This window comes from Cannabis sativa, chromosome 8 (genome assembly GCF_029168945.1).
Source record: "Cannabis sativa cultivar Pink pepper isolate KNU-18-1 chromosome 8, ASM2916894v1, whole genome shotgun sequence".
Taxonomy (NCBI): Eukaryota; Viridiplantae; Streptophyta; class Magnoliopsida; order Rosales; family Cannabaceae; genus Cannabis; species Cannabis sativa.
In genome coordinates this window covers 29,271,262-29,296,101 of record NC_083608.1, presented here as the reverse complement: position 1 = coordinate 29,296,101, position 24,840 = coordinate 29,271,262, and the positions used below count along the sequence as shown (strand labels likewise).

Genomic DNA, 24,840 nt, shown 5'->3' with positions numbered 1-24,840 from the left:
TTTGAAAATTGGCATTTCTGAGAAAATGAGATGTAGAAATGATAAAACAACAAATTGCAAAAGTGGGGCCCAATATCCATAGCCTTGGCCGGCCACTTATGTAGGATTTATCATTTAATATTTTCATTATTTTAATGCCAAATAATTCAAACCTAACCCTAGGTGGCATACTATAAATAGGTAGTGATGGTTTCAGGAAAAGATGATGCATCTTATTCCTTCAGAGAAAAACCTGAGTGCCTTCTACCTAACCTAGCCACCACCTCTCTTTCCCTCTTCTTCATTATTGAATCGAACCCCTTGAGTGATAGAGTAGTGCCCACACACATCAAGTGGTAGCTCAATCATAGTGTGGAAGATCGTGAAGAATCTAGATTCAACAGAAGGACATTCAGATTCAGATCTTGGTAATACTCTGCAACCGAAAGGATACAAGGGTTAGAGATCTGAGTGGAAAGAGACATATTATTCCGCTGCACCCAATGTAAGGTTTCTCATACTTTATATGTGTTTATTTATAATCGTTTTAGAAGTTCATATTTAGGATGTTAAACAACATACTTGTGAGTAGATCTAAGATCCTGGTAAAATAATTCCAACAGTTAGGTGGATATAATCTTTTATCCCCTCTTGATTGATGTGATTCCTCATAAAATAGCCGTCACTAGCCTTATTAATCACAGCGTAATAGCTGTAAAAGAGGGGTTACGCCGTCAGTCATATCGTTTATGGTAGTTTCAATACGTTTTCCCCCATGCGGCATTAAATGCGAGGTGATTGTTCAATAGAGTCTGGTACCTCTCGGAGCTGTCTTAGCATGGCCTTGGCCTTCGAGAGTACAAAGATCCTTCTCATATCTTCTCCGGGAGTTATCCTCTCAGAGGCACTCCTCTGTTGCCCAAGACTTGGTTGATTTCTTTAAGAGCTGATCCCCTCAACTCCACGTGTCGTCTTCATACTAGTCCACGTATTTTGGGCAAAATTAAGGGCAACAGTAGCTAAGTGTTTTAAGGATAAAATGTTAGAGATTTTATTACAATGGAAGAAAATCAAGATATTACAACTCTATTGTAATACAATACAAGGACCAACAAAGAGATTAAATAAATATTACAACAACATAATATACAATATATATACTCTATATATATTATATATAAGAAATGTAGAAGAAAATAAGAACACATGTAAAATAAAATATATATATATAACAAGAGAATAATACATATACACTCACTCACAACTTTGAGTGTAGATTAGTGGGGATCACCATGACTTGAACAAGGTATTACACCTTTGTCCAAAAGCTTATTTCCCCTATCTCTAAGCACTAAGGGAACTCTCTAGGAAATAGTTTTGAGAATTATCAAGCCTTTTAGGGTTTTCTAGCAAAGTACTTTCTTGATAGAAAACTTCATCTCTTACTTTCAAATGAGCACCATAGACCTCCTTTATATAGTGTTTAGGATATCACCATTTGAAATTCAAAATTCATAAGTCATAACATCCATGGATGTTATGGACTCAATAAAGATATGTAACTCATGCACACCATAACTCCTATAGAGTTAAGAATTTCAAATTAAGATGTGTAACATCTTTTTACACTCTTAATGTTGGTGATGGTGGAGGTTACTCATAGTAACAAGTAACTCCCCAAATGTTACAAAAAGATGACAACTAATATACATTGTCATATGTTACATTTTATTAGTTTATTACATATATTTAATCTATATATTATATTATTATAAATAATATAACATAAAATACATTGAAGGGTAGAATGGTAAATTTGTCCCTATTTAGTGTAAATCATCTATAGAGGATCCTTGACTATTAGGATTGTAACAAATGGATAATCATAACGTATCTATATCGTGGTACATATAGAGTGTTCTATATAATTGAGAGTGCTATTCAAGATTCTTGATCGTGAATATCTGAATAGGACGAACCGCTCCGTGGATATCTTTGCTTCGGAACAAAACGATTAGAATTAGTCGGTCAACTGGAATGTGTATTATCCATATTGGGGATCTTTCAATTGAGAAGATCTGTCGACCTGAATATCTATTATATAATTTTTTATTATATATTTTTTTTATTTTCTAAAAATAATCTACTCCATTCGACTAGTTCCGGGTTTGAGTCCCGGGCAACCCATTATACTTAATATTTTGAAATCTTATGTTTTGGGCCGATACAATAAGAACTGCTTATTTATGTCATGATATGACATAAAAGTTAGGAATCAACTTATATAATAGACTGGATCCCCTAAGGTATTGAGCAGCGGTGTAGCATCAGATCCCAAAGATAGTAAGCCTTTTCCTTCTTATAATTTTAAGAATTATAAAGGAAAGTCTTTTTCAAGAATTCTATATAAATTTATATATGAAACCGAGATAGTTACCTGTTTATAAAACTCTAATGATAGTGGAAATGCCTATACTTTATGAAGGTGGGAGAAAAGAGAAAACTGATTAACTTATTGACTAAGTTAGTAAGCAAAATTTAAGTTTGAAACTCATAAGTCCCTCGCACCAAAACAAAAAAAAATAAATAAAGAAATAGTTAATGATACAATCAACCAATGAATTATGACTTACTTATCCCATCGCTCAAATTTATTCAGTTTAAAGTAACTAAGAACCCTGAATTGAAATAAAATAAAAATATTCGTGAAGTATCAGAACTACTTCAATATCTTTTTTTTTGTTTTTTAATTCTTATCCACGTAATTTTGTGAATCCGTACCACTCATAATGATACTATGAGCGATTTAGGGAGTCCCCAAGATATGTTTTCAGATACCGCTATACAATTACAACCTGTCTTTGCTCAATGGATACAAAACACCCATACTTTAGCACCTGGCGCAACAGCCCCTGGTGCAACAACAAGTACCAGTTTGACTTGAGGAGGTGGTGATTTAGTGGCTGTGGGCGGCAAAGTTGCTTTGTTACCTATTCCATTAGGAACCGCAGATTTTTTGGTCCATCACATTCATGCATTTACGATTCATGTGACGGTATTGATACTTCTGAAAGGTGTTCTATTTGCTCGTAGCTCGCGTTTGATACCAGATAAAGCAAATCTTAGTTTTCGTTTCCCTTGTAAACCAGGACTAGAGTTACGGGCTCGATGACTTGTAATGAAATAGAAATAAAAAATTATGACTAGAGTTACGAGCTCGATAACTTTTAATGGAATAGAACTGATACATGATAGGAATATTAGTATCGTATAGAGTCGACGAATGAAGTGAATTCATTTAAAAATTCACAGACGAGCAAGAGCAAATGGCAAAAAAAAAAAAAAAACATTTATTTCCCTTTTATATCTTCACCTATAGTATTTTAGCCTTGGTGGATCTCTCTTATTTACATTTAATAAATGTCTAGAATCTTGGGTTAATAAGTGGTAGAATACTAGGTCCTCCAAAATTTTATTTAAATAATTAAAATAAAAATAGTCTTTCTTTTATCTCCCGTCTTCGACAGCTCAAGACTCTCAGCCCTCGGGTTCTCTATATTTGATCTTGGAATCTGAATGTTAGGTTGTGATTAATAAGATTTTTGGGCAAGACTCTGCTAATTTCTACTTGGGTACCCAATTTTAATGATATTTTCATTTGATGTGTCCTTTTATTTATTGCTCTTGTTCTGTTAATGATATTACCCATACTTCAGCTTAAACTAAAAGGGAAATTTCAATTTTTGACCCTAATAATACAACCTATATCAAAATTTATACCCCTTTATAATTTGTACAAATTTATTCCTATAATTTTAAAAGTTTCCTAAAATACCCCCTAAATTAAAAATTCCCTCTCTCAGACGTTCCCTCTCTCTTTCTGACGCTCCCTCTCTCTCTCGCTCTTCACGATCACGAACCCCCCCCCCCCACATTTCCCTCTCTCAGACGTTCCCTCTCTCTCTCATTCTCTCTGTTTTCCTCACGAGCACGAACCACAACCCACAAGCCCTCACGAACCCACAACCCGCTCCCACACTCACGAACCCACAAACCAGACTTCCCCTCTCTCTCTCTCTCTCTCTCTGTTCTCCTCACGAGCACGAACCCACAACCCCTCACGAACCACGACGAGGACGATCCAGGACCACGACGACGACGAAGCACTGAACTTCACTGAAGTGAACCATTGAACCACGAAAAGGTAAGTTTTTTTCTGTTTAAATTTTAGAAATTTCAATGCGAATTTGTGTATGTGCTTCAGATTTTGTGTGTTTTAGATTGTATATGCGAATTTAGATGTCAATAGTTGCATGTTGTATGTGTTGGATATGTTTCAATGGTGTTTTCTGTGTTTTTACTTAGTTGTCGATGAAATGTCGATAGGATGTCGATAGGATGTCGATATGTGTAGGTATCTGGTGCTTGAACATTGTTGTCGACAGGTTATCGACGTAATGTCGACTACTTGTCGATGGTTTTACCATTGTTTTGATGTTGTGTAGTTTTGCCCTAGAATGTCGACAATTTGTCGACTGTATGTCGATAGTTTTGTCGATAATAAGTTGCAGTTCATTCTTTTGCAAGTTTACTGTTAGGATGTCGACAATTTGTCAATCGTATGTCGACAGTTTGTCGATTATAAGTCCCAGTTCATTTTGTTGGTATAATGTCGACGATTTGTCGACTGTATGTCGATAACTTGTCGATGTTGGTAGTTTGTCACTGCTCTTATGGTAATGTCGATAGAATGTCGATTGTATGTCGACTGTTTATCGACCGGTTATGAATGTTTGTTAATGTCGACAGAATGTCGACATGATGTCGATGTTATGTCGACATTTCTTAACTTTTTTGACATTTAAATTTGTTTGGTTTTTGTTTTTTCAGATGGCTCCCAGACTCATTATTCCAAAGGCACCGAGCATTTCACGGCCGCGTCACATATAGGGGCACTTTGGAATTTTTGCCAAAATTAAAGCTCGGTTTGAGGAGTTCAACCTTAACAACACGGCGAAGGAAAGCCGTTTCGGGAGCTTCGGAATGCCGTACCACCGACATTCTCCTCGGTGTTATTTCACCGATGCTCCACAAAATGAAAGTGGATGCTCGGGAGGAGTTGAGGATGAGGTTTTATGTTGGTCGGAAGGAGGTCCGATTCGAGTCTTGGAGTTTGCACTCATTACGGGTTTGGACTTCTCCTCGGGGCCAACAGAAGAGGAGAAGGCCGCGCAGTCGCGCGCTCGGGGTCGGACCGACCGATCAACAAATATTTCAGCGGTCGATAGTGTGAAGACGAAGCACTCCAACTTCGGTTCACAACCGCGTAACCCGGAAGACTTGTACAAGCTCGGCTTGTGCTTGTTTGTGGAGTCAGTGCTTCTGGGCCGCGAGGCCAACGCGCTGATCACGCCTCACATCATTAGATATGTGGAAGACCTCGAGTTCTTCTTCCGGATTCCTTGGGGGAAGCACTCATTCGCCAGACTCATGCACTCGCTTCAGAAAGACATGTTGAAACAGAAGGCCAACTACGAGAAGAAGGCCGAGTTCGGATGTTCGGCACGAGTGCAAATACACGGCATATGGCTTCGCACTGCGGTCCAATATTGGGCGTACGAGGCCATTTTGGAGGTTGGCAAGAGGTATGGCACGAACCACGGGATTCGGTTCCCCGGGATGCTTAGCCGGACGAGCAAAGGCGATATTGGGAAGAAAGACGTCGCCGCATTATTTTCTAGACGGGTATGATTTTCACTTATGTTACGAATAATTATTTAACATAAATGCTTGTAATAAATGCTAAATGGTTTTATTTTGATATTTGTTAAACCATAAACGAGAATGCGGAAGTGGTGAAGGGGCTCCTTCCACGGACGGAGGAGGAGGCATTTGTGAGGACAATTTCTTACGATGGTGTGGAGAACACGGTTGATGATGCCGTGGATGACACGGAGGCCGAGGCGAGTAGTCAGGTACCAGAGACTCAGGTCCCAGACACTCAGGAAAGAGACACTCAGGTACCAATTTTTGGAACTTTTTTTTATGTCTTCATTTTTTATTATTTTTGTTTTGTGATATTTGTTACATTGTGGAATTATCGTATGCTTACCGTATTTTTTTGATATATATTTTTTCGGCCACGCGGTTCGAACCTCGGCCCGGTGCACCATCTTCATCGGGCGTTCGGGGTGCCGAGTACACCGATTTAGTGGCTCGGTTGGATAGGATCGAGGTGACACTCGGGGTACGTATCTTTGCTCGGGCCGAGCCGAAGAAGGCATACGAGACCGGCCATGTAGAGCCGAAGGGTGGTCGAACGTAATTATGGAGCGGCTCGGACACATATTGGCCATGTTGAATCGTCCGCCAACGACGGCTTCGGCACGGAGGCCCCGGCGGATCCATCTACCCCACCACCACCGCTTCACCCCCGGTAGAAGAGGATGAGGTCTTCCCCGACGATTACGATCCTTATGAGGGAGCTCCAGCGACTCCGATCGAGGCACAACCTCTTATCCATGTACATGACACCGAGTCGCAGGGTGAGATTCTGTCCATAGAGGCACAACCTGCAGTGGTTAAGAGTCGGAAGAGGAAGAGAAAGCCTCCGTATGGTTCGGTGACTATACGGAGATGAAGAGGAGACATAGGCCATCTTCGACTTTTGATCCCCCGGAGCCACCGGGACGAGAAATTGTTAACCACTTTCCGAAAGTGGTGTGTTGGACTCATTCCGAACCACCGACTTCGGGATTTGAGAAGTGGTGATTACGGTCCGGGATTCTTTTGGATAATGCTCACACCAAAGGAATGGCTTACGGATGACGTAAGTAAAGTATTTTATAATATTACTTCACTTTACAACTTTATGTGCAATTAATATATTTTTTTGTGTAACCTGACATTTCCGTTTATATGCAGCATATAGATGCAGCAATGCATATGTTGAGGAGGCGACGCACCGACTATCCACTGACATTTCCTCAGAAGGGTATCATTCTCTCCACATTCGTGACCGCCATGATCAGCAGTGCATGGACGAGCCACAAGGGTCCGAGGAAAAACTTTAAATGGGAGGAATATATCCCGGACTACCGCACGGGGTTTCATAAGGTATTGTTTTAGTAAGATTTTAAATGTTAATTGTTTGGGAAGATTATTATGGTTTGTTAATTGTTTCGTTGTTCTCGTAATTACGGTCCCAAGTCTTTGAGAGATGGAGGGGTAACGAGTTTATTTACTTCGTTACGCACCTTCCCACGGCAAGACACTGGGTCACAGTTGAAGTGGACATAGAGCTGTGGAAAATTAATGTCTACGACTGTGATTCCAGCGTCTGTCATTGGACCGCCATGGAACCCATCTTGAAGGTTTGGTCAGAACTGCTGCCCTCGCTAATCCTTGCAACCGGGGAATTTCCACATAACAACCAGATCATGGCGTTAGCTAACGGTGACATCGCGGTGCTTCCAAAAATGCACGCGAGTCGAGCCACTCACGACTTAGTTCCGAAGTCAGCAACCAGTACATAGCGATAAAAAAGTACTATAGTATTAAAATATGTTTTACGTTAGACTGACTTTACATTTTATTTTGCATTTAGTGGTGATTGTGGCGTGTATTCCATTGAGTATGTGGAGCATCTCATGATGCAGCGTGGATTGACCGATGTGACGCCGAGACGGATAGCCATGTTTCGTCAACGGTGGTGTGTCGATTTATTTTACCAAAATGTCGGTGATTATATTTTTAATTATTGGGACATTGTATATTTTGTGTAATTAACATTACAGTTATGTATATATAGATTTTCTTTTCGTTCAAATTTTGATAATTATACGTGGTTTCAAATATAAAATATCAACATTATTCAACAAAAATAACTATTAAACCTAAAAATAATTAAAATATTTGAAAAATATTCAACCTCAACAAAAATAAATATGACAAAATATGCGTCATTACAATATATCAAATTTCCCAACGAATACGTACAAGACGCCTCAGATGCGGGCTTTGCATGTTGCTCTGTTGTGGCACGGAGCACCACGGCGAGCTGCGGTTTCGTGGTACGTAACCTTTTTTATCACCGGACGGAAACGGTTCTCCCGTCTTCTTCCGGCGTTGCTTTTTCTTGGACGACCTACGGGCTTCTTTTCCACAGTACCCCAACTTTCATATTCTTGATGTGTTACGGGAGAACCCAATCATCCTCGTCACCAGCGAGATTGATGGTATCATCGTAAATCTTCCTCCACGTTTCTTTTGAATAATAAGGTGAGCAAAGCGTGTACACACTTGTGTTCGTTTTCAATGCCGCGGCACATGCATGAAGGCAAGGGAGTTTCAATAACGTGAACACGCCGCAGGTGCATGTTTTTTCAACTAGATTCACATCACCACCTCTTTCACCGTTAGGTCCCCTACCAACGTTATACAAATTGGCTCCATTTCGTTGGACGCGCCTGTACCTTGCATTTTCATGAATTTTTGCCAAGTTTTTTTCGAAGAGCGTGGCCAAAGGGGTGGCACATTTGTCAGCATTTTCGAGGCGATCGGCGAACCACGATTGGAGTGTGAACCACGATAAATTCAACCAAAGTAGTTATTGGATATTTCCTGAACTCTTCTGTGACACTATTGAAGCTTTCAGCAGCGTTGCTCGTCATGATGTTGTATCTATCGCCCAAACAATAAGGGTGAGCCCACTTCTCAAACCCTATACTCTCCACATATGCAGCGATGGCCGGATTCATCTTTCTAAGCTTCTCGAACTCTCTATCGCATTCAGTCTTCGACCATGCGTAAGCAACATTATATATTTGGTTGTGAAAAGCATCGGATCTTGAATTTGGCGTTCACGTTCATAACAATGTGGTGATAGCATGCACAGTGGACTGCTTCGGGAAAAACGAGTTCAACAGCATGATCAATGCTTTGATGCCTATCTGACACAAACACTAAGTTCTCAACCACGCCAATTGCTACCCTCAACTTTGTAAGAAATACGTCCAGGAGTCGTTATTCTCACCGTCAACGATACCATAAGCAACCGCAACAATTGGTTGTTCGCATCGTATGCCACGGCAACTAACATTATACCGCCGTACTTCGTCTTCAAGAAGGTGCCATCGATACTCAAAACGGGACGACAAAAAGAAAAGCCCCTTCTACATGCACCGAGTGATATACAACAGTACTTGAACCGCTCATCCTCTAAGTACAAGTCAGTAATGGTACCTGGATTCTTCTGTTCCAGCATGTACAAGTACCCAGGAAGCTTCATGTATGAAAACTCAGGCGTACCCCTAGCATACGTAAGTCCCATCTCCCTGCACCTCCACGCCTTCACATAACTCATACTGATACCGTAGTTGTCAAACATGTCCCTCTGTATGTCTTTAGCCTTGTACTTAGTTCCGTCTTGGGTGTACTTCCCCTTAATAAGGTGGCCAACTACCCATGGTGCTGCTTGACGGTGATCTGAACGTCTCGCATTCAAGTTACATGTGTGTTCATTGTGAAATACAGTGACCTCAAAGTTGTCAGAATGCATCTTCTTCCTCCCCCTCAATCTCCATTTACAATGCGGAGCCTTGCATGTAACGTACAACACATCAGGGGATGACTTCTTCACAATCCACTCGAAATTGTTATTAAGGGCAAACCTACCCACAACTTGTCTCAGTTCTTCCTTGTTTTCATAAAAATTACCAAGCTCTATCACCCCTGCTTCCTTACTTTGTAAACAAGTAGTTAGCTCATGATTTTCCATTATATCTTCCTTTGTCCACATGGGAGCTTTGAACTTGGTACAAACTTCGAAAGAGGAGAACGTTGAGAACGTTGCATGACGAGCATGTTCTTCGGTTACGCACGGTCGACTCTTGCTAGTTCCGGGTGTAGTGCGATTTTCACTACGAGGTTGTCGTTCTCGCTGTGTACCTTGGTTACTCGGTACACACTCTAACCTCAACGATGGTCCCGCTACGGCTTCATCGACTGCCAAATCATGTTCATCGTCCATATTCAAATCTACAATAGGATCGTTATTGTAGAAGGGTGTATCGAACTCTTCAAACTGATGAAATCCTGTCGCTTCTTGTTCTTGCCCTACATTGGTCGGAACATCAGAATTGGTCGGAACCTCTAAATTGGCCGGAACCTCCTCATTCACACCAATCCCAACATCTGTTTCGGGAACGCAAGACCCTACCACACTCCGAGGGAGAGGATTAGTAGGCGGCGTAGGCTCCGAATTCCCAACTTTTCTCACCTTGGTCACGAATAATGGCATAAACTCTGTATTTGACATTGTTGCCCTCATCTCTAAAAACGTTCTCAGTTGGCGTTCTCTCTTAATAACCTCTGGCGCAACCATTTTTCCCTTCATGTACAAGGAACAAATCTCCAACTTTAAATCATACGCTACGGATCAACTTCCAACTCTTCATATAAAATTTGTCGCAGTTCTTGTAGGGTTGTCTCGGTTGTAATGTCAACGTCAAGGGCTATTTGCTTTGTAGATCCAATTATAATTCTCACATAACCAAACACCATCGTACGATACAACAAGGAACACTTTGTCTCCTGCAATTGCAAACCAAAAAAACAAGGTGAGTAAAGGAAAAAACACCAAAAAAAATAAACATCGACATCCCATCGATATCAATAGACATAATGTCGAGAAGCACAATACCAGAAATTAGGGCACTGATTGTCGACATTGTGTCGACATAATATCGACATACAATCGACAAAAAAACAACCATGCTCGTCATCGACATACTATCGACATACCATCGACATTATATCGACAATAGAAACGGTTGCACATTAAATGTTAATAAATTTTACATACGTTCCCAACAACCCTTCTCAACTGAAACGTTGCATGTCAGACACGTGTCCTATCGACAACATATCGACATGAAGTCGACATGTCGTCGACAAATGTGGTAGCAGTGACACTAAATTGGCATGTTGTCGATAAGATGTCGACATAGTATCGACATTCTGTCGATAAATACGCCATTTCATGCGTTTTTCCCTGTACAGTTACGCATTTAATGACCATTAAATTTTCATACATTCCCAACATTTTTACTGCTCTATAAAAGCAAAGGGAAATCTTATTCATAAGTGCTCTTGTATTCTACCTATCTCTTACTCTTAAAAATTTTCTCTTATTCTCTTAAGTTTCAAATATGGCCCCAAGAAAGAACGGCAAATACCCAATCCTAACTCCTGAGGAGCTGAAGCAGGAGGATGATGTTGGCGAAGTTACTCCTGCAATGCAGAAAGTTTTGGACGCCGCTCGAGCTTTCGAAAGAGAGCGAAACGGTAACGAGTTCAGGTTCATGCAACTTGAAAGAGAATTTGCAAAAACTGGCGAATGGCCGGCTCCACCACCTGGGTTCCCCGAAGGATGCCGTCGTTGCAAACTGGGCATCTTCAACGGTAAACCGGTGAAGCCTGGAACATTATGCAAGTATTGCAAGGCTCACCCACAAGCCAAAGAATTTAAAAAAAAATAATTTCTTATGTTATGGTTTGTGGGTTTTATTTAATGTTTTTTTTTTTAATTTTTATGAACTTTTATTTTCTGTTTTTTTTTTTTATGTTTTTTTTTTTGTTATTTTTAATGAAGTTTATTTTCTGTCAATGTTATGTTTATGTTTTATCTACGGTATTTTTCCATTGCATCGATATTTTGTCGACATGATGTCGACAAAATATCGATAACTTCTCAAAAACAACAAAAAATGCTTGTTGTCGACATTCTGTCGACAAACATGTCGACAAAATGTCGACAAATAGTTAATCCCAAAGTTGGTTGCATGATGTCGATAACATGTCGACATCATGTCGACATAACGTCGATAATGGTCGTCACTGGCCTTTCCTCCATAATCATCGACAAACCATCGACATTTCATCGACATATCATCGATAACACTGGAAAACCCAGAAATCGACTGAAAACCAGATCTGCCAGATCTCAACAATTTCAGACCAAAAAACAGCAGTTCCAACAATAAACACACGTATAACAATTTTAAACTACATAAAGTCAAACAAAATGTTTAAAATGCAACTTACCCATTATAATGGTGTAAGATTCTTGAGTGATGTTGTATTGTGCTTCGGTTTTCCACCAACACCCACCGAGAAAACAACCATGCAACAGCAAATAATATCGTGTGGGACGGATTTCAGCTTCGGTTTTTCATAAATTTTTCAAATTTTTTCCTAGAGAGAGAGTGGTGCACGAGAGAGAGAGGGAAGAGGGAAGAGAGAGAGAGAGAAATACACTTTCAGATTTTAGCTTTTGTTTTTTATTTTTTTTTTTAAAAAAAAGGGTAAAATGGGAAGTTCATGTAATTAATGGACTAAATTTGTACAAATTATAAAGGGGTATAAATTTTGATATAGGTTGTATTATTAGGGTCAAAAATTGAAATTTCCCAACTAAAAATGCTTTAAGTCAACATCAATTATTTGTTTCTCCGACTTTGTGTATTCGACTTTTCATAATGGCGGATCCCAATCGATTAAAAATTTCTATTTAAAATACATCTTAGGAAATCGCATAACTATAATTAAAAATAATTAGAATCAATTCTTAAATTATGTCTCCTCCAATTATTAGAGAGCTAACTATATAAGAAACTGCCAAGAGAATTTAAAATAGGGAGTACATATAATGTAAGCCACACTTAAAAACAATTCTTGTTTGGATTTTGTATTGGTATTGATGGGTATCCTTTACCAACCCACTAAGCAGTTTGTGATTGATTATCAAAAGCCTACTAATCAGGGCTACAACCAGAATGGTATGCCATGCTGGGATGTTGGCACTTGGCAATGCCATGTCCTATGTGGTTCATTTTATCAAAGTTAAGCATAACTTTGATGTGTGTGCGCCACTTTTTTTTATTTGTTTTGTGAATTATATACCATATAGGCATTAGGCACTAGGCAGGGCCATATGACTGAAACTCACTGTGTCCCTCAACTTATCATAACACTATTTACCATGATTTGATGTATTTATTTTTACAAAAAAATTTTACTTATAATAAATGAATTTTATTTAGAGTAATTTGCGGTATAAATACTTAAATTTATTTTCCAGTTATAATTTAATACTTAAGTTAAAATTTTGGCGGCATACATACCTTCCGTTACACTTTCAGACATTTTGTAGGTACCTCGTTGTTATCTTGCACTGTACACCAAATGGCATGCCACATCATCTTATTAAATAGTTACCTAATATTAACTATTAAAGTAAAAATTTAATTTGATTTAAAAAATATATTTACATGAAATTAATTTATTGTTATAAATATTAATAATTATGTGGATGTCCAAATCTTTTATTTATTACCATTAATTGTAATCAACATTCATCTTTTTCTTAGTTTCTTTTTTTCCTAGTTTCTTAATATCTCACTCTTGTATTTGTATAAATAGGGGTTCACCCCATTGGAATAAACAACTCAGAAATTCTCATTCACTTTCTCTTTCTCTCTTCATCTTCTTCTTCTTTCTTCTCATCTACTTTATATTATATTATATTATTTTATAACACGTTATCAGCATGAGTCTCTGCCAAGCTTCAAGCATGAGTCTCTGCCCAAGCTTCAAGCATGAGTCTCTATCCAAGTCCCAATGTAAGTATCTTGTTAAAGTTCTTGAATTGTTTCAAAGTCAAAATACACTAAATATATATTTATATATATACTCCTCTGACTGAAACAATTTCAAGAATCATTTGGTTTCTTTTTTCTTTTTATCTATATATCTATATATTATATATGTATGTATATATTTTTATATATTTATTATTGATTTCATATATATATATATATAATGGTCTTATCATTCATAATATTTACAATATATGTGTGCCTATGATATGATAGAGAAAATTTATATAAATTATACATATATTCAGAAGATTGTGTATCATCGATAAAATATTGCATATATCCTAAAGATTATGTTTCATCGATAAAATATTGCATATATCTTAAAGATTATGCATCATCGATAAAATATTGCATATATCTTGAAGATTATGCATCATCGATAAAATATTGCATATATCCTGAAGATTATGCATCATCGATAAAATATTGCATATATCCTGAAGATTATGCATCCTCGATAAAATATTGCATACATCCTGATGATTATGCGTCCTCAATAAAATCTTGCATATATCCTGAAGATTATGCAAACGTAATATTCATTATATAGTTGATGAATATATAATGAAAGAGATGAATACATATTTATATATATGTTCTTGTATTCTTTGAGGACAATGAAAAATAATCTAATATCGATATAGATTTTGACAAATATTTTCTGAAGTAAATGTTTTATATTTATCGAAGAAAAAAAATGATTGTATTTATGTGAATACAACTAAAGAATCATTAAAAATGATTATTATTGATGCAATTTTATAGTAGGTTTTGAATACCCAAAAAGAATGTTAAAAAAATTGCATTGAAACATTAAAGTATAAGAATAACAATGAGCATGACTAATGTTATTTAAATACATGAGGCAGTATTTATTGCTCATCATTCCCTGCAGAGAATGATACGAATTGAAGTCAATCACTTTTAAAGATTCCTCGTATTAGTCATGTTATTATACATTGTTATTACTTGCAATGTTGGAAATTATTGAATCTGACATATGTTAAAGATTAAATTTTGCATACATCTTGGAGACTATGCAAAAATTGCATTCATATATTCTTTGAAATATCGTAAAAGAAATTGTTGAATAATTTCTTATATTTTTTATGGATGAACAAGTAATAAATTTTTAAGAAATTTATAATAATGTTCTACTTGTTCAACGTCATTCCCCGAAGTGAATGTAATGATTTTAAATAATCAATGACATTATTTACTACTCAAATATTTCCAGAAAAAGTGGAAACAACTAAAAGATGAGATACCACACATAATCAAAGTGCATGAAATTTATATATCATGTGTGGAATTTAATAATAATGGTCGCGTACCTGTAGTACGGACATACTTATAATCAAGATAAAAGTATACTTGATTATTTAATAGAATGTGAATTGTACAAACTTATTGTACATTTAGAATATTTAAATATCATTACCTAAAGAGAATGAATAGACATGAAATTCTATTTCAAAGAATATAGATTTCACATATATTGGCAATGCCAGAAGTAAATTAATATATACATATTTTATTATTTCTTGAAATCAATAGTTTCAAACTATTGTTGGTGCAAAATATGTGTATATATATAGTTACTATATAATTTAGTTTGCATATTCCCAAAAGTGGATATATAATTTACTAATATTTGTTAGTGATCTAATATAATCAAAGTGATAAAGAATCACAAAATAATTATTTGAAAAGCTTCCTAAAGAAGTCTTACATAAAATTGCTACTTAGAGTAGTAAAATATATTTGTATGTACCTAGATGTATAACTTTTATCTAGTTATGAAAGTATAATAAGAAATAACTTATTATATGTACTGGTTGTACATTTAAATATATAATATATCAAGTCATGATAATTAGACTGATGAATAGTCTATTAATAAATTAGACGACTTGTTAAAAAGATACCACGAAACATGAATGATATATATTATGGTTATATCTATTTGACCATTATAACAACATGATGAAGTTGTCATGTACATTTTATATTATACACATCATTGAATTGATGATAGTGATTCCTGAAGAAATATAAAGTTTGATAAACATAATAGTGACTCCTGAAGAGTGTATATGTTTTGGAGAATAATATAATTATATTATTCGTGTATATAAAAATGAAACTTGTAATGATTATGTTGTAATGAATTTACATTACCTTTTGAAAGTTTCATTGAAATACAAATTATAGTGAACTTGAAGTTCATGAATTGAATTTTTTGACATGATCAATCATATGCAATAAATTGTCAAAGAATTTGACTAAATTTTGTTGAAGAACCAGAAGATTCTTCTCATTGTTAATTTATAAGGCTCAAAAGAAGAATGTGCATATATTTGCACATAGAAAATATTTAAATTATATTTCTTTAACAATCTTGAGCCATTGTTAGATTTTTATTGCATAGTTTCTTATCGATGTGATAAGATTATATGATCATGCATTTACAAAATGTGTAAATTTATGTATTTCTAATTATACATGTATGGCTTATTCTTAGAAATGAATTAAGTTCATACAGATTGAACTTAAAACTGAAGTTTATTGAACCTGAAGTTCAATGTCATATAGTATATATGAGTTTAAACAAATATTGATTCATTGTGATATACTGAAATCCCTACAGGTATATTAATATTATTAGATATCACAATTTCTTAAAATTCTCTCGATCAGGGGGAGAGAAGCAGTTGGGATCGATGATAATTTTTTAAAAATGATCCTTGCACAAAGTATAAGAACGATATAGTTCAAAATGATATATACCAACTGCAAATCAATATTACTCAAAGTTGAGATAGAATGAGTTGAAAACGCCTGAAGCGTAAATGAACAATATAGAAATTATTAGTAAATGTTCATTTGATTTGTCCTGAAGTTGTTAAATCTAGAGGTACTCATGGAGATACCTTTATGTTATAAAGTATTAAAATGATAACCGTGATGAAAACGGTACTCGAAGAGACTCCCAAGAGAAGTTAGACATAACACATTTAATCATAATTGAATCCCTAAAGTGATTCGTTATAGGTACCTATAAATGATAAACATATTTGAAAATATGTAATTTAAAGAGATCTCTATAAGTTATGTCAATATGGGAGGAAATTATCATTTATTGAAATTTTTGTCGACAATAAATATTGAATGTGTGCATATGCAATAAACTAACATGAGATAGCAAGGATCATTGTATTAGATTTGTCGAGAATTATCGACATACATTTTGATTTTTGGCCAAAATATTATGACGCAATCCAGGCAAATTTACTCACATAAAGTGAAGTAAGACCTGTAGGGTGTGCAAATAAATATTTCTAATGAGAAATTTGCATATATGTATTTGTACATAATGAATTGTTGTACAAAGTTTGCATAGACATGAGATTGATTGAAGTAAGGCTTAAATATTGAGAAAATATAATCATGATTTGATTATAGCCTGGAATATATTTTATGAGGATTTATAAGCGTCACATAAATGTTGCAACAAAAGGTTATTCATTTGGAGCTCCTAATATAGTGAGAATTTGAAATAAGCCTTATCTAAAAATTCTAGAAGAATTTAATACATGTCTTAAGTGATATAAATTCTAAGTCGCGCGCACTATATGACAAAGATCTTTGTATGAAATAAAGACATGTAAGTAAATTATTGTTTGAAAAATACGTATGGTTGTCTATGCAGTATAAATACGTAAATTATACGTTGTGATAGACTCTTGAAGAGTTTTTGATTAATTGCAAAACAAACTTTTATTTCTTTTGTATTTCGAGAAATATTAATGTATAAAGTTTGTTCATTAGTATTGAAGTCCTGAAGTACTTCATATGTATCAAGAATTATAGATATATGATCATTTGATATGGAAATTAAGATCATAAAACAAGATGGAATAAATATATGGTCTTGGAGTACCATCATTGTCACAAATGAAAATTTGTAGTACCATTAATGTGTTATGTTCATATCTACTTGAAATTTTAAATTTTCATATGAACAAAGTTGTGTACACACATGAATGATACAATTAGTTGGATAAAGACTAATGTTCCACGAACCCCTCATCTATAATTTAGAAGTCCATGCATACTCTGGAAGAGTTATAGAAAATATATGATCAAATATTATATATGGTGATATATTAAAAGTGATAACAATAATCTTATGAGATTTATTATCACCAAAAGAATTATGGAGCATATGTGCATGAGGGGGAGACATATTCATGTTGCACTCTTTTTCCCTTAGCTCAGGTTTTGTCCCACTGGGTTTTCCTGGCAAGGTTTTTAACGAGGCAACTTGCAAATAATTATGAATATGAAATATACATTGTACTCTTTTTTCCTAGCTCAGATTTTGTCCCACTGGGTTTTTCTGGCAAGATTTTTAATGAGTCAGTTATAAATCATGTTAACATACTTGCATTTTATGAAGCAAGTAGAGAATGTGTGTGAGTGATATCATTGACATAGCATATTTGGGAAACATATGAATTGCACTCAATAAAGAAGTATCAACCCAAGCAATTCTCTATGGATAATACTGCTTGTATCGCTCAACTAAAAGGAGGGTACATTAAAGGAGATAGAGTTAGAACACATTTCACGAAATTCTTCTTTATACGCTTCAAGAAAATACATATTGGTGTTCAACATATTTAATCAAGTGTCAATCTTGTAAACTTATTCACAAAGTTATTACCAACATTAACATTTGAGAAGACGGCAGATAAGATCGAAATTCGTCGATTAGAAGATCTCCACAAATGCCTAAATGAGGGGGAGTTAGTTTACACTATACTCTTTTTCCTTTGATCAAGTTTTCAGCAAGATTTTTAATAAGGCAGTTATTATGGACATCCAAGGGGGAGTGTTATAAATATTAATAATTATGTGGATGTCCAAATCTTTTATTTATTACCATTAATTGTAATCAACATTCATCTTTTTCTTAGTTTCCTTTTTTCTTAGTTTCTTAATATCTCACTCTTGTATTTGTATAAATAGGGGTTCACCCCATTTGAATAAACAACTCAGAAATTCTCATTCACTTTCTCTTTCTCTCTTCATCTTCTTCTTCTTTCTTCTCATCTACTTTATATTATATTATATTATTTTATAACATTTATAATGTAATCTAAAATTAAATAATAAAAAATATTAACTAATAAAAAATATTTAAACTGTCCTAAAAAAAAAAACAGAAACAAAACCTAGTTAGAGAATGTATCATTCACTGAAATCCCAGAATGACCCTAGAATCAAATAAGAAATGGTTAATTTAATTGAACATAGAGAGTCAAGTCAACCATGTGCACATCTGGGTATTCAAAATTTACACAAGAAAAGCAATTCACTTAAATTCAGACAAAGATCGAATGACACAAATTTGATTTTCAGAACACATTTTAACATCACAAAAAACAACCAATACATACATATATAAACATAATTTAGGTGCCGTTTGGTAACACTTTTTTAATCAGTTTTCTGTTTTAAAATTGAAAAATTAAAAATATTTTTCAAAAACATGTTCTATAAAACTGTTTTTACTTTTCAATTTTTTAATTGAGAATCAAAATTTTAAAAACAAAAAAAAAAAAATCACTTTCAATATTTTTTTAAACACTTTTTTTTTCTTAATCAATATCTTGGACTTCAATCATGACCCGGACCCAAATCCCCCCACGGTCCTGGGGCTGAACCCGGCCTCTGACTAGAACCCAAATCCGACCTCGAACCTAGACCCGACGTAAATAAAATCAAAAAATAAAAAATGAAAATAAACTTTACAGAACATACTTGATTTCTGTTTTTAAAATTGAAAAACAAAAGTGGTTACAGAACGCATTTTTGTTTTTCAAAAGCAAAATTTTTAAAAACAAAAATTTTACTTTTATTTTGTGATTAAAAAATTAGAAAACAAAAGTGTTACCAAACGGCACCTTAATTTATGAAAATAATAAAAGAGAACCCATAAGAGTCGTTAAAAGGTGTGATATATAAAACTAAATGAAATGGAGATGGAGAAACTCATCAAAAAAAAAAATGAAATGGAGAAAGATGGAAGATTTAGATAGAGGGAGACAGAAGAAGGTGAGACTGAATATATGAGTTGGGTAGACTGAATATCCACGGGACGAGCCATCAGCGCCGGGGAGAGAGGGAGCAGGCTGAGAAAAATGGGGCGATGGGTATGTACCGTCGCTGGCCGTGGTCGGAGAAAATGAACCTCGAACGTACTGTCGCTGCTAGCTGGTTGCCGTGGTCGGAGAAGATGGTCTCACCAGAAGCTGATGGGTCGTGCCGTCATCGTCGGAGAAGAACCTCCAGCCGCCACTTTTTTCTCTCTCCCCGACTCTGGTGCTACACTCTTAGGGTTTTGTTTTTGTTTTTTTTAGGACAGTTTAAATGTTTTTTATAAGTTAATATTTTTTATTATTTAATTTCAGATTAAATTATAAATTAATTTTATGTAAATATTTTTTTTAAATCAAATTAAAATTTTACTTTAATAGTTAATATTAAGTGGCTATTTAATAAGATGACGTGTCATTATTTTAAATGATGTGGCATGTCATCTGGTGTTCAGTGTGCAAGTCAACAGCAAGGTACCTACAGAATGTCTGAAAGTGTAACGGAAGGTCTTTATGCCGCCAAAATTTTAACTTATGTATTTAATTGCAATTGGAAGATAAATTTAAATATTTATGCCGCAAATTACTCTTTTATTTATCTACTAGTAAAGGAATATGCCTTCCCCTTTTGATATTGAAACAAAGTTGAGCTTTTGGTTGGATTATATTTAATTGTGTTAAACAAATATACAGCCAAATGTACTAAAATATACACAAACACTAAAATTCAAGACTAAGATGAAAAATTAACTGGGTAAAAATATCTTTTCTTTTTAAGTTAGAGAAAAAAAATGATTCATACTTAAAAATGTATATAAATTAATATTAAATATTTTTTCACACATATTTTGTAAGTATTATTATAAAATAAAATATTAAAATTAACCACACACTGAAAAGAAAATGTATGATACATATATAATAAGTAAATTAAAAATATGTAATGTTATATATATACTAGTAACGCTACACGTAGGATGTAAAATATTGATATTATAATAATTTACTTCATAGTAATTTAAGGTGACAAAATTTCTAATGTTGCAACATGATAGTAGCTTTTAAAGTTACGACTAACATATCCATTTTAAGTTGTAATGGAACTTAAAAAGTGTTCCCAAGTTATGGCCTATTTATTTATGTATTCATTGCATCTATGGAGCTTCCAAAAGTGGAAGCCTATGGTATAGTATTCCAACAAGTGGCCTATTTATATATATATTCCATCATAGAACTTTGAAAATAACGAGCAATAAAAGAGCAAGCCAATTTAGAAGAGAAGCACAACCAAGCTTTCTACTGCATCTAATCTTTCATTAGAAGCCTTGTGGTTCTTTTCATCTTCATCAGTAGCTTCATATTTCTTCTTTTCATTGTCAGCTGTAATTTTAAGTTTTTTTAAGAAGAGTCAAAAGTGGAGTTGGATTAGGATGGGAAGTTGAAGCATTAGAGATTAATTCTTCAATTGAGACTGGAGTTGTATTAAGGAATGAAGTGATGTTGAATTTCCATCCTTCACTTGAATCTTGTTTTATTGCCTTGATGTAAGCTGTTATCTCTTTGTTGTCATGGAGTTCAAGAAGTTCTTTAGGAATGCTGTCACTTGCCAATAAAATAGCAATTCAATTTATTAGTAAGAGAATATTTAAAATAATAAGTAGACTATTTTGCCTTAAGTAAAAAGATATTTGTGAATTGAGTAAAAAAACCTTAATTTTGGTATCAATCAGTATTGTTACATTACATGAGAATAATGTTTCTACAATTTCCCCAAATACAGTTGTTGTTGGCCAGGCTAATGAATCAGTAAATTCAACATCTATGCTGCATCTGCAAGACATTAGTAAAAATATAATTTAAAAAGAGAAGCAACTTAAGAAATTAATTTCATTGCACAAAATGTACATTGTATAGATTAAAGTAAAGTGCTACATTTGTATAGATTAGAACAAAGTGGTTTTTTTCTAGAGAAAGAATGATACTATTTGAGTCCTTCGTATCAATATTTTTTTCTTTCCTCTTTCCCTTATTGTATATACTTATGTGTGTCTATCTAGCAAAAGCATCCTCCATACATATATATAATATATTCAATATTCATTTACATGGAAGGCCACGTTTTTACAAGGATACTTACAGTTACATTGTATCCTGTACAATACAATATATACAGATGATTAATCAAATATAAAGTTTATATATCAATTGCTCTCATTTCACCGTGTTACACTTTTTATGTGGCCATATGATATCACATTTATCATTGCATGATATAGGTACAAAAGGTTTTAATAATTAATTACCAGGAGCTTCAATTTGTCTGTAATTTTTAATCTCACACATTTGGATCCTGAAAATCCTTCCATGCATGAAAAACAATACAATCCAAGAGCACAGTCTCCATCACTTGAGCATTCATCTAGCAACTACAAAAACGAAAATTATGTAGTCAGAAGAACTATAGTATATAGTATCTAGTAATATATCTTTATATATAGTTTTATTTGTTTATATTCATTAATAAAGATTTCAGTTGCAATGAGATTAAATCTATAAACCTTTATAACAATGAATATGAAAAATAGAGCAACTACGACGATAACAAAGCTTGGCTGAAAACCCATTTGAAGAGAACTAAAGGGTTGAAATTGATTTTGGAGTTTGAAATTGGCTAGTTTATTATTTTGTTTTTTCGAAAAAGTCCAAGTTTGAGTTTTGATTTTTGTCTGAAAAAACAAAGAGGAAACTCTCCATATGGGAAGGGAATAGCAGAAAAAGAAAAAAAATTCAAATCGTGCAACTAGAATAAAAGAAACCTACATTATAATGAAGCAAACAACACTGATGCTTATTCTAAATCAGAAAAAGGACATTTCTGCCCTCAGCTTACCGGGGTTTCAGGCGGAGAATTTTTCTCGGATTTAGCAGACTTTCCCTCTTCATCATTTCCCATAGTCCATTACCGACCTGGATTGTTGCAAATACAAAAATTTCTTGATAGATGAATCACACTATTATACAGATATTTTAAAGCCCAACCTAGCTTCCTACATCAAATGGTACACATGTCAAATTGTAACCAGAAAAACAACTCGAACAACTTTTTCTAAAAGAGCAAGACCCTTTTCTTCTTGATGTTTTCTTAAATGAAAGAGGTTATGAAAAAAGAATAAAACAAAAGATAACATGACCAAAACCCCTAAATAAATAAGGTAATTATCAAAATACTACTTTACACAAAATTAGATAAACAACTTCACAAAATCTAGAGAAAAATAAAATTGTCTCTTACCTCCTTGAAGACCAAATCAACCAACTTCACAGAACCAGAAAGCAGAAGCTCACAAAGGGGATGCAAAGATAAGGAAGAGAGAGAGAGAGCTTAACAAACCTGATATCAAAAGGATCTTTAACTGAGTTCTTTCAATTCAAAAAAAAAAAAAAAAAAAAAAAACACACATGCAACACAACTTACCACACTTGTCATTGAATAGTTGACAGGTGTTATCTCATTAAAAATTATAAGTAAATAAATAATTAATATGAGTTATGAAAAGCCCACGCATGCAACACCTTACCACACTTGTCATTGAATAATTAACAGGTGTTGTTTAAGTTATAGGTAAATAAATAATTAAGAAGGGTTATTTTTGTAAATAGACTATGAAAAGCCCAAATTGAACTATTCTCCTTTTTATAAAGGTTTATAGATAAAGCTAAATTGTAAAATGATTCTAAATTTAGTAACGGAAATATTTAAATTTTTAATTAGTTAAATCGTTAAATATACTGAATTAGTTAATAAAATTATAAAAATATATTTACTACATATTAACTTTTATTTTTTTAAAAAAATTATATATTACATAAATTAAGATATAAATTTTTTAGTTTTATATTGTAACAAAAATAAATAAATATATTAGATCATAAATATATATAACAATATAAATTAATATAATGTAGTAATAAATTATATACCACAAAAAAAATTATAATAATGATAAACTTAATATATTAATACTCAAAGAATATATAAATTATGCTAACAAAATTATATATACAACTATTAAAAGTATACGAAAAAATTTATAAATAATCATTATATATAATAAAATAAAAACTAACATCATTTAAATAAATGATATACTATACACAAAAACAAACATATATCACACAACAAAATATGTATACCTACAATAAAAAATAAAATAAAATAAAATAATATAATAATATAAAAAAAAATTGCACAAACTAATTAACAAAATTATATATAGCCATAAAATAATTATACCATACTTACAAAATTATATACAATCTTTATATATAATAAAATAAAAACTAAACATGATCTAAAATAAAATGATATACTACACAATAAAACTTATATGCCATATAAAAAAAATATATACCTTACAAAATTACAATAGAAATATATATATAATAACAATAAATAAAAATAAATATATACATATAACATGCTAATAAAATTATATGTCACGTTAATAAAAGTACAATAGAAAACATAACTTAAATGTATCATTTTAGAAAAATGATATATCATATAACAAAAAATACATATACTATTCACCAAAATATATATCCTAATAATAATAATTAAAAGAAAACATATTACTAATATATATACTAACTAATATTATATATCATAATTATAATATATATATATCATGATAACAAAATTATATATCATTATTAAATATAATAAAATAGAAACTAATTAAATATTATTTAAAATAAATAATATACCTCACAATTAAACTATATAAAAATAATAATTAAATATATGTAGCATGCCAATAAAATTGTATATTTACATTAAAATATTTGTATTATGTGAATAAAATGATATACCATTATTATACATAAAATAAAAAATAAATATCATATAAAAATAATAATATACCATACTACAAAACAAAAATATACTCTACAACAAAATATATATACCAACAACC

At 33.4% G+C, this 24,840-nt stretch overlaps 1 long non-coding RNA gene across 5 annotated transcripts; it reads right to left on the bottom strand.

Annotated features, from left to right (window-relative positions):
* Positions 1–20,919: 20,919 nt before the first annotated feature.
* LOC133030225 (uncharacterized) lies at positions 20,920–24,482 on the bottom strand. Of its 5 annotated transcripts, none has more exons than XR_009684093.1 (5): positions 23,157–24,482; positions 22,755–22,831; positions 22,168–22,290; positions 21,574–21,694; positions 20,920–21,466 (listed from the first exon to the last, which is right to left on the bottom strand). It is a non-coding gene; the product is annotated as an uncharacterized LOC133030225 (long non-coding RNA). The 5 variants fall into 5 exon arrangements; XR_009684094.1 differs by having other exon boundaries at positions 20,920–21,460; positions 21,609–21,694; positions 23,157–24,479; XR_009684091.1 differs by having other exon boundaries at positions 20,920–21,460; positions 23,157–24,474.
* Positions 24,483–24,840: the final 358 nt, after the last annotated feature.